The following is an 11,036-nucleotide window of genomic DNA, read 5'->3' as shown; positions in this document are numbered from 1 at the left end:
TAGACATAATGATTCAAATAGGAAGGATACAGGTGGCTCTCAGGAGCCATATTTCCATGGCAGAACTTGATCCAAACCTGTTGACTCTCCGTCAACGTATATAGAACCAACATGTCCGTAGACCCCACTTTACACCAAATTCCGTCCACCAAAATACCCCTTACCGGGCCAGAACACCTCAACAGAAACAGAAGTGGTAATAATCGAGTATACCGGAATCAAGAGTCTCAATACACAAAGATTCCTAGAAACAAACTACCGTGGTTCGTTATCTAATCGACCAGGCCCTTGCCGACCCGACTCGAGTAACGAGCCACAGGTGTTGAGCTCAGAGGTCACAGAAAGGTCATTGGATACCAGCCTCCAAACGACATCCGGACAGACTCAGATACAGATAACAAATTACACACAGTAAATAGGCATACAGACATACAAGAGAACGAGTATGATAAAGTACACCCTCATCTCAAACAAAATAAACAGATAGTACAGTCGTTCAAATCACAGATTGTAGGTGCAGAAACCAAGTTAAGCAACAAATGAGGGGAGATGTACACTCACCAGTTCAAGTACAGGTACTTCAAAATTTTCACCCAAAGTGGCCTTAATCACCGTGAAACCCTAAGAATAACAAAGGTAAAGTAGTTGAAGTTTCCACATCCAAAAACTGAGTAAATGAAATGCACAAGTGAGGCTCGGTTACTAATCGGGTGCCTCTCCAAGTTATATACGAGTACAAAAGAATAAAAATGAAATTTTTGGGCAAACGGATAACAGTTGGTACGAGGGTTACAAACAACCCCAAATCCCCTCATTCTACCACAATGCAACTCCAACTTAAAGGAATCAGACGGCCTAGAAAATTGGACGGCATTTCCCCCTAAATTTCCTTACTTTTCCAGCCATCATGGCTTCGGTTTTCCACAAATCAGCCCCAATGTCACACACAAAATAATCTCATTTCAATAGCAGTTCAATAGGCTCAAAGTCGTACAAGTACCAAAATCAACTTAGGAAAATGTCCGGAAATAAAGTTTAGGCCCTAAAACAAAAGACAGATTTGACATCGTTTAGCGTATCGGACACAACCGAAGCTACGCTTATCGAATTGGTTTGAAATTTATACCGTTTCGAAGCTAAGATAAAGGGATACAATTTTGATGAAGGCCACTCAGTCTAGTTCATAGTGTAACCAAATCAAAATTTCAAATTACAGAACCAAAGTCTCACAATCAGACTAGTTAACCGCACTATGCTTAAACGACAATAACTCAGGCTACCGAAGTCCGATTGAGACGTTTTCATGGCCGTTAGAAAGCTAAGACATAGCACTATAACTTCCATGTTTTGGCCAAATGCTAATTCAATACGGATCAGGGTGAACAAATGCGGTCAGATTGGTGAAATGTCAACACTGTCCACCGAACTCTACCTATGGCAGTCAGGGGTATTTTTGTCTTTTCACATGTTACAGTGCTCAGATTGGGCTGAAATTTTACAGGCAGCTATAAAACATCATTTTCTACAATTTCATGTTTTAACCTAAGGCCAATTCGGCCTCCATCATGGCCGAACAGAAACGGGCAGAACAGGGTTAGTTGAAACCCTAAACTGGAATTTCCGCCCCAAATCAGAAATTTTTCGCAACCAATCATATCCAACATATACCAACTCCATTTTACACTATAACAAACCATCAATCCATGACTAAACAATAATTTCTATCTAAAAACAGAAAAATCAATAATAAATCAAGAATCCATCAAAACTCCACTTCCAACCATCAAACCTACTACAAATCAACATATTTAGCCACAACAGCCACTAATAAACCATTATTAAGGACAAACTATGAATTTGTACACACCATACCTTAATATCTCAAGAAAGGTAGTAGCTTAGGTTTCTTTCTTCCAAAACAACTCCACCAACCACTTGAGTCTTTCCTAGCAAAGAGTTTTTATGGAGTGATTTGAGATGTTAATGGTTGGAACTCAAGATTTGGACAAGAATTGAAGTGACAAAATGAAAGGTTTTCTCTCTTTTCTCTCTCAATGTGTTCGGCCAAGAAGCATGAAGAATGAAGATGATTTTGGTCAATTTTGGTATTTGGTAAAGGTGATGAATAGTAAGTCAAAATCCACCCTCCAATGGTTTCATGACACTTGCCCTTTTCTATGCTTAATCTTATCCTTTTGTCTACCAAAGGTTAATCTATCTAGATAACATCTAATTATCTCCTAACACCTTGTAAAATAATATCACTTGATACAAAACTCCAACAAGTTGTCAAAAATATATCGCATTTACTGCGCTAGCGGGTCCCACGTCAATAATACACTTCAAACTTATCATGAACTAACTTAACCTAGGAAAATGATTTAAAAACTCTATTTACTTATAAAATCTCTGAAAAATCGAAATAGTAGGGTATAATGAAGAAAAATACAAGCGAGGAAATAAAATAAATAAGACAAAATTAGGGAACTTTACAGGTCCTCACACTCTCTCCCCTTTAAAGAAATTTCATTCTCGAAATTTTCTTATCAACGGGATCTATCAAAATCTAAGGTAACTAACGGATCATACCTTTTACGTCCTCAGACGAGTTAGGGACTTGATGGTGCTCTAGAGAATACACCCGAGCCGGTACCTTCGATCCAGTCCCTTCCTCTTCCGACTGTCCAGGGTTAATCTTAGTTAGTTGCTGGGTCCCTTTTCCTTTTCGCAATCGAACTGGGCAGTCAGCAATCCGATGATCGGCACTTCCACATCACAAACACTTTCCTTCTTTTTTCCAACAATTCCCTTCCGTATGATTTGGCCCTCCGCAATATCCACAGGGTCCACGAGTAGCAGAGACCGAACCTCCCGGTGAGACACCACTTGACATCCCTAGTTGTCGTACTTCCCCGTTTCACTTTCCAATCTTAGAGGGTGTACTTTTACCCTCTTGCTCGGAGTTACTCCCAGGAAAGCCCCTTTTCTTGGCTTGAAAGTTCCTCACCTGTAACCTCGCATTTTCAACCCGCTGGGCTTTCTCCACAGCATCGCTATAGGCGCTAAGTTGGGCTACCGCCAGGTCCTTCTGAATCTCAACATTGAGTCCCTGGACAAAACGCCTTATCCGCCTTTGCTCGGTTACAATCAGTTCGGGCGCAAACTTAGATAACCGAGTAAATTGACTCTCATATTCGGCTACGGTCTGGGTTCCTTGACGAAGCCGAATGAATTCATCTTCCTTCTTTTCTTGGATTAGATGAAGGAAAAACTTGGCGTTGAATTCCCTCATGAAGTTCGCCCACATTCTCGGTGTTTGTTTTCGTTCCCATTTAAGTCTTATAATATTCCACCAAGAACGGGCTGCTCCCTCCAGTTGGAAGACAGCAAATGTCACCTGTCTCTCCACAGTGTAGTGTAATGCGGCAAAAATATCGATCATCTTTTACAGCCACCTCTCAGCCACGTCAGGATCAGGGTCTCCAAGAAATTTTGGTGGGGAGAACTTCTGAAATCTTTCAAGGGCTCTATCCTCGCCCTCTATATGGTTACCAGGATTTCCAGGTTGAGGATTAGGGTTCTGGCCCTGGTGTTCCACTACATGGGCTAGCAGATCAGTCATGCGCTGGATAGCAGCGGCTACTTGAGTATTTGGGTCAACCCTAGGTTTAGGATTTGGTTCAGGTATTGGTTCTCGGTTACCCTTTTCATTCGAGGGTTGCTTACGTCCGCGCCCACGACCTCGTCCACTACGAGTACCCTCCATTGGTCTAACCAATCTAGGGTCAAAGCGGAAATATAACATTAAAGATAATTATATGCATAAGCAAGTAACAAGAGGTACACACAGATCAAAAGCATATATACATAACACAACTGTACCGAACCAGTCACACAGTAGCAGTCAGCTAGATACAACCAAAAGAGATCCATGAAGGTAGCGGGGTCACTTAAAAATACTATAGACGAACTAGGTCAAAAGCACAAAAGCAACTAACGAAAAACTATTTCCCCTCTAGACCTCCATCCATAATCTACGAGAATACCACAATTTATATCTTAATCCAGGTTAATCATGCTTACTAACACCCGAACAAACCACATGAAGTTCCATAGAATCAAATGTCTAGTTCGCCCAAGTCCTTTCTAACCTAGTCTCTCATCTATTTAGTAGCTGGGCACAAGAATCTCCAAATAGGATAATTCACAATTCGAGTCGGCCGGTCCCAAGAGTAAATCATCCATAGTAACGATTCCTACCCGACATACATATATAACTTCCTCAGGTACCATGATAAAGATTTTTACACTTATAACGTGCACGGTTCATAGCTTATGCTCAAAAGAGCACTTATACCTTTAGACACATTCACGAAATCAGGACCATAACACCACTTGGCCCAAACTCACTCCACGCAGAGACCACGTGAAGCAGCTCTGATACCACTTGTGACAGTCCCACCTCACCCTAAGGCGAACCAAAGGGTTCAGCGGACCGCCTACCCAACTTTTGCCAGGACTACGGAGTCGAATCACACAAACCCAATATAGCACGCGCAATAGGACCCAAAGAAAATGAACAATTGGAAACTACTAAGGTGAGAACATGCTTACCAAACCATAAAATCATACTCTCAATGGAATACATTTAATAGACAAGGTTAAACACTTATACATATATTTGCATCGGATTCTTTGGCAAATTAACTAGACTAAAATACAAGCCAAAGTATTCATACACTTAAAATACAATTCGGGTTTCGGTTGCAAAAAAGCTTAACAAAATATTAATTACACTAGCTCGACCATTTCTTCCAAGATCATGGATTCAAAGTTTGCTCCTGAAAGGAAAACAAAGATAATGGGAAGGGGGTGAGCTTACGCTTAATGAGGTACTAAAATAATAGCAGTCAAATCTTGGCATTTCACGTTTAACCGATCAGGTATACATGCCAGATATGAAATAAAGCAGTTAGACATAATGATTCAAATAGGAAGGATACAGGTGGCTCTCAGGAGCCATATTTCCATGGCAGAACTTGATCCAAACCTGTTGACTCTCCGTCAACGTATATAGAACCAACATGTCCGTAGACCCCACTTTACACCAAATTCCGTCCACCAAAATACCCCTTACCGGGCCAGAACACCTCAACAGAAACAGAAGTGGTAATAATCGAGTATACCGGAATCAAGAGTCTCAATACACAAAGATTCCTAGAAACAAACTACCGTGGTTCGTTATCTAATCGACCAGGCCCTTGCCGACCCGACTCGAGTAACGAGCCACAGGTGTTGAGCTCAGAGGTCACAGAAAGGTCATTGGATACCAGCCTCCAAACGACATCCGGACAGACTCAGATACAGATAACAAATTACACACAGTAAATAGGCATACAGACATACAAGAGAACGAGTATGATAAAGTACACCCTCATCTCAAACAAAATAAACAGATAGTACAGTCGTTCAAATCACAGATTGTAGGTGCAGAAACCAAGTTAAGCAACAAATGAGGGGAGATGTACACTCACCAGTTCAAGTACAGGTACTTCAAAATTTTCACCCAAAGTGGCCTTAATCACCGTGAAACCCTAAGAATAACAAAGGTAAAGTAGTTGAAGTTTCCACATCCAAAAACTGAGTAAATGAAATGCACAAGTGAGGCTCGGTTACTAATCGGGTGCCTCTCCAAGTTATATACGAGTACAAAAGAATAAAAATGAAATTTTTGGGCAAACGGATAACAGTTGGTACGAGGGTTACAAACAACCCCAAATCCCCTCATTCTACCACAATGCAACTCCAACTTAAAGGAATCAGACGGCCTAGAAAATTGGACGGCATTTCCCCCTAAATTTCCTTACTTTTCCAGCCATCATGGCTTCGGTTTTCCACAAATCAGCCCCAATGTCACACACAAAATAATCTCATTTCAATAGCAGTTCAATAGGCTCAAAGTCGTACAAGTACCAAAATCAACTTAGGAAAATGTCCGGAAATAAAGTTTAGGCCCTAAAACAAAAGACAGATTTGACATCGTTTAGCGTATCGGACACAACCGAAGCTACGCTTATCGAATTGGTGTGAAATTTATACCGTTTCGAAGCTAAGATAAAGGGATACAATTTTGATGAAGGCCACTCAGTCTAGTTCATAGTGTAACCAAATCAAAATTTCAAATTACAGAACCAAAGTCTCACAATCAGACTAGTTAACCGCACTATGCTTAAACGACAATAACTCAGGCTACCGAAGTCCGATTGAGACGTTTTCATGGCCGTTAGAAAGCTAAGACATAGCACTATAACTTCCATGTTTTGGCCAAATGCTAATTCAATACGGATCAGGGTGAACAAATGCGGTCAGATTGGTGAAATGTCAACACTGTCCACCGAACTCTACCTATGGCAGTCAGGGGTATTTTTGTCTTTTCACATGTTACAGTGCTCAGATTGGGCTGAAATTTTACAGGCAGCTATAAAACATCATTTTCTACAATTTCATGTTTTAACCTAAGGCCAATTCGGCCTCCATCATGGCCGAACAGAAACGGGCAGAACAGGGTTAGTTGAAACCCTAAACTGGAATTTCCGCCCCAAATCAGAAATTTTTCGCAACCAATCATATCCAACATATACCAACTCCATTTTACACTATAACAAACCATCAATCCATGACTAAACAATAATTTCTATCTAAAAACAGAAAAATCAATAATAAATCAAGAATCCATCAAAACTCCACTTCCAACCATCAAACCTACTACAAATCAACATATTTAGCCACAACAGCCACTAATAAACCATTATTAAGGACAAACTATGAATTTGTACACACCATACCTTAATATCTCAAGAAAGGTAGTAGCTTAGGTTTCTTTCTTCCAAAACAACTCCACCAACCACTTGAGTCTTTCCTAGCAAAGAGTTTTTATGGAGTGATTTGAGATGTTAATGGTTGGAACTCAAGATTTGGACAAGAATTGAAGTGACAAAATGAAAGGTTTTCTCTCTTTTCTCTCTCAATGTGTTCGGCCAAGAAGCATGAAGAATAAAAATGATTTTGGTCAATTTTGGTATTTGGTAAAGGTGATGAATAGTAAGTCAAAATCCACCCTCCAATGGTTTCATGACACTTGCCCTTTTCTATGCTTAATCTTATCCTTTTGTCTACCAAAGGTTAATCCATCTAGATAACTTCTAATTATCTCCTAACACCTTGTAAAATAATATCACTTGATACAAAACTCCAACAAGTTGTCAAAAATATATCGCATTTACCGCACTAGCGGGTCCCACGTCAATAATACACTTCAAACTTATCATGAACTAACTTAACCTAGGAAAATGATTTAAAAACTCTATTTACTTATAAAATCTCTGAAAAATCGAAATAGTAGGGTATAATGAAGAAAATACACGTGAGGAAATAAAATAAATAAGATAAAATTAGGGAACTTTACGGGTCCTCACAACACCAACTGACTAACAATGCAGCTGGAACTAACGTGACAAACGATGAGTATAACTAATAATCTAAACCATTCGGCCGAGACACAATGTGACGTCCCTTGCTTGATGCAACGAACTTGATAAGTTTTAAAACCGACTAGATTCTGTATCACATATGATGATCTTGAAAATAAGAAGTGTTAAACTTGTGTTCAAGCCAAAATTACAAGGTTGCCTTTTGCTAAAGTTGAAAGACAAACACAATGCTTGATCTTGTGCATATTCAATGGTTTTCTAACCAGAAGAGAAAGTAGATATTTTGTTACATTCATAGATGATTGTTCAAGGTTTGTATATGTGTATCTTATGAAATACAAAGAAGAAGTGTTTAGGATGTTTAAAATATACAAGTCTCTTATAGAAAACCAATTAAATAAGAAAATAAAAATTTTGAGAAATGAAAAGAGTGGGTGAATATTTCCTAGTGAATTCTCAAAATTTTGTGAAAAGAACGAAATTATACATCAAACAAGTACACCTTACACACCACAACAAAATGGTTTGGTTGAAAGAAAAAGTAGGATTCATGAAGATACAGTCAATGCCATGCTTTTGAGTTTAGGATTGCCAAACAACTTGTGGGGTGAATCTTTATTGGCTGCATGTCATGTACATACAAGAGTTCTTTCTTTGAAAACTAGAGTATCCCCCAATGAAGTTTAGAAAGGTAGAAAACCGAACTTATCTTATTTAAGAGTTTGGGGTTGTATAACTTACTATAGAGTCCCTAACAACAAGAGAATCAAGTTGGGACCTAAAGCACTTCAAAGTGTGTTCGTTAGCTATGCAGAAAATTCAAGGGCCTATGGACTACTTAATCTTGGTTCAACCATTGAGTTCTTTGAGAATAAGTTTCTTAAAGATTCAATGGTTAAGATAGATCCATCTCAAGGGTGTGAAATTGCTTCAAATGTTGTTTCTTCTAGTGATACAAAAAGAAAAGAAATTGACACTCCTAGTGAACCTAGAAGAAGTCAAAAACAAAGAAAAGAAAAGCAATTGCCTCCTGATTTTGTGTCTCTACAAGCTATTGTTTTTCTTGTAGACGGGAATAGAAATCCTCTACTAAATAAAACTCCCATTTTATTTAGTATAGAGGATGATCCAAAAACATATAGTGAAGCTATGAAGTCAAGCGATGCTGCATTTTGGAAAGAGGCTGTGAATGATGAAATGGATTCAATATTGTCAAATAATACTTGGTTCTAGTGGACTTGTCTCAAGGCTCAAAGCTTATTGGTTTTAAATGGGTATTTCATAAGAAATATGCCACAGATGGAACTATTCTTACATATAAAGCTATGTTAGTAGCTAAAGGTTATAGGCGGAAGAAAGGAATAGACTATTTTGATACATAAGCACCTGTAGCTAGAATTACTTCTGTTCGAGTGCTTCTAGTTTTAACTTCTGTATTTAGCCTTCATGTATATCAAATTGATGTTAAAACGGCTTTCTTAAATGTTGACTTATATGAGGAGGTGCATATGGAACAACCAAAAGGCTTTGTGCTGCAGAGTAATGAACATAAAGTGTGTAAACTAGTCAAGTTTTTGTATAGCTTAAAACAAGTTCCAAAACAATGGTATGAGAAATTTGAATCTATTTTACTCTCTAGTGGATTTAGGTATAATAATGTTGATAAGTGCATTTATTCTAAATTAATAGTGAGTATGATGTGTTCATTTGTTTTTATGTGGATGATATGCTCACTGTTAGTACTACAAATAAAGGTGTCATAGAGAGTAAGAAGTATTTATCTTCTAAGTTCAAGATAAAAGATCTTGGTGAAACAAATACTATCTTAAGAATTAAAGTTAAGACACATAGTGGGGGTTTTGCCTTGTCACAATCACATTATATGGAAAAGATATTAAAAAAATATCAGCACCTAAATGTGATAGAAGTTGGGACTCCCTTTGATCCTAACTTTAAGTTGTATGAAAATACCAATAAACCAATTTCTCAGCTGTAATATGCTAGTGTAATTGGTAGTCTTATGTATGCAATGAGTTGCACTAGATTGGATATTTCATACTCAGTTTGTGGACTTGCTAGATACACTAAAAAAATCAGGAATAGATCATTGGAAAGCTATTGGTAGAGTGCTTGGTTATCTTAAGAAAACCAAGGATCTTGGATTCTTTTATAATAGTTTTCCTAGTGTTCTTGAGGGATTTTCAGATGCTAGTTGGATTACTAGCATTAGTGATCAAAAACCTACAGGTGGTTGGATATTCTTGCTTGGTGGTGGAGCTATCTCATGGGTTTCAAAGAAGCAAACAGTGATAACTCATTTAACCATGGAAACTGAATTTATTGCATTATCTTTAGTTTGTAAAGAGGCTGAGTGGCCAAGGGATATTTTACTTGACATTGATTTTTGATCTAAACCAATGCCTCCAATAACTATCTTTGTGATAGTGAAACTACTATGTCTAGAGCGTTGAACAAGGTTTACAATGGCAAGTCCAGACATACAAGCTTGAGGCATGCATTTATTAAAGAAATGCTTGCAAACGATGTTATTAGTATTGTGTTTGTAAGAACACACAAAAACTTAGCGAAACCGTTGACCAAACCTCTAGTAAGAGAGTTGGTGAATGTGAAAACATCTGGAATGAGATTAAAACCCTTAGACTAAAATCACTTAGCAATGGTAACCCAACCTTCTTCTAGTACTACCCCTAGTTTGAAAGGTTTAAAGGGTAAAAACAAGTTGCTTTAAGTTGTAGCGAGCACTACAATTTAGGTGTAGACCATTCCAAGGAGTAGTGCCAATTGTTACTCTTAAATGAGTAGGATGAGAAGTTTCTCTTAATAAACATGTTTCTTAGCGGTTTATGTATTAAAGTTAGAGAAATAGTTTATCTATATGATCATAAAAATGGTGCCGCTTCTAACAAAAGTTTGGGGTAATTTTTTGTATATGATCATGAATTAGTATAAGCACATGACCAGTAATAGTGCTAAAACTGAGTGTGAATTTATGAATGCTTTGAAAGTCCATATGTGTAATATTTTTTTTCTTTATTGAGGCTTGGTTTAAGCAACCTAGTCACCATTACTTAACTTAGATATGTGATATATGAACACTATGAGGAAAGTTTAAAATGAAAATTACCTTCCTTTTATGTATGGTCTTTCTGGTGTTAGTTTTAGAGTTATATTACAAACTAAGTAAGGGAATGTTGGAAATAGTTTGTAATACAACTCAGAATGAAAAGGGCTAAAGTGTGCAATCGATGAAGATGCAAATTTGGATCCCTATAATAGTCATTTTCTGAAAATTTATTTGGCACCCTTTCATGTGAATTTTCTGAAAGGTTGCCTGTGAATTTTCTGCAAATTCGATTGGCATCTTTTCATATGAATTTTCTGAAAGATTGCACTGTCAATTCATGTTTGTTAACATGAATGGTTTTCTGGGTGTTATAGCAAAATAAATAACCGCTTTAACACAAGAAAAAACTAACTAATTTTTTAGCATTCTAATTCTTGTCAAGACAATCCAAGAACTTGCTA

Source organism: Coffea arabica, chromosome 5e (assembly GCF_036785885.1).
Source record: "Coffea arabica cultivar ET-39 chromosome 5e, Coffea Arabica ET-39 HiFi, whole genome shotgun sequence".
Taxonomy (NCBI): domain Eukaryota; kingdom Viridiplantae; phylum Streptophyta; class Magnoliopsida; order Gentianales; family Rubiaceae; genus Coffea; species Coffea arabica.
The sequence above is the reverse complement of the archived record's forward strand: the minus strand, read 5'-3'. Positions refer to the sequence as shown.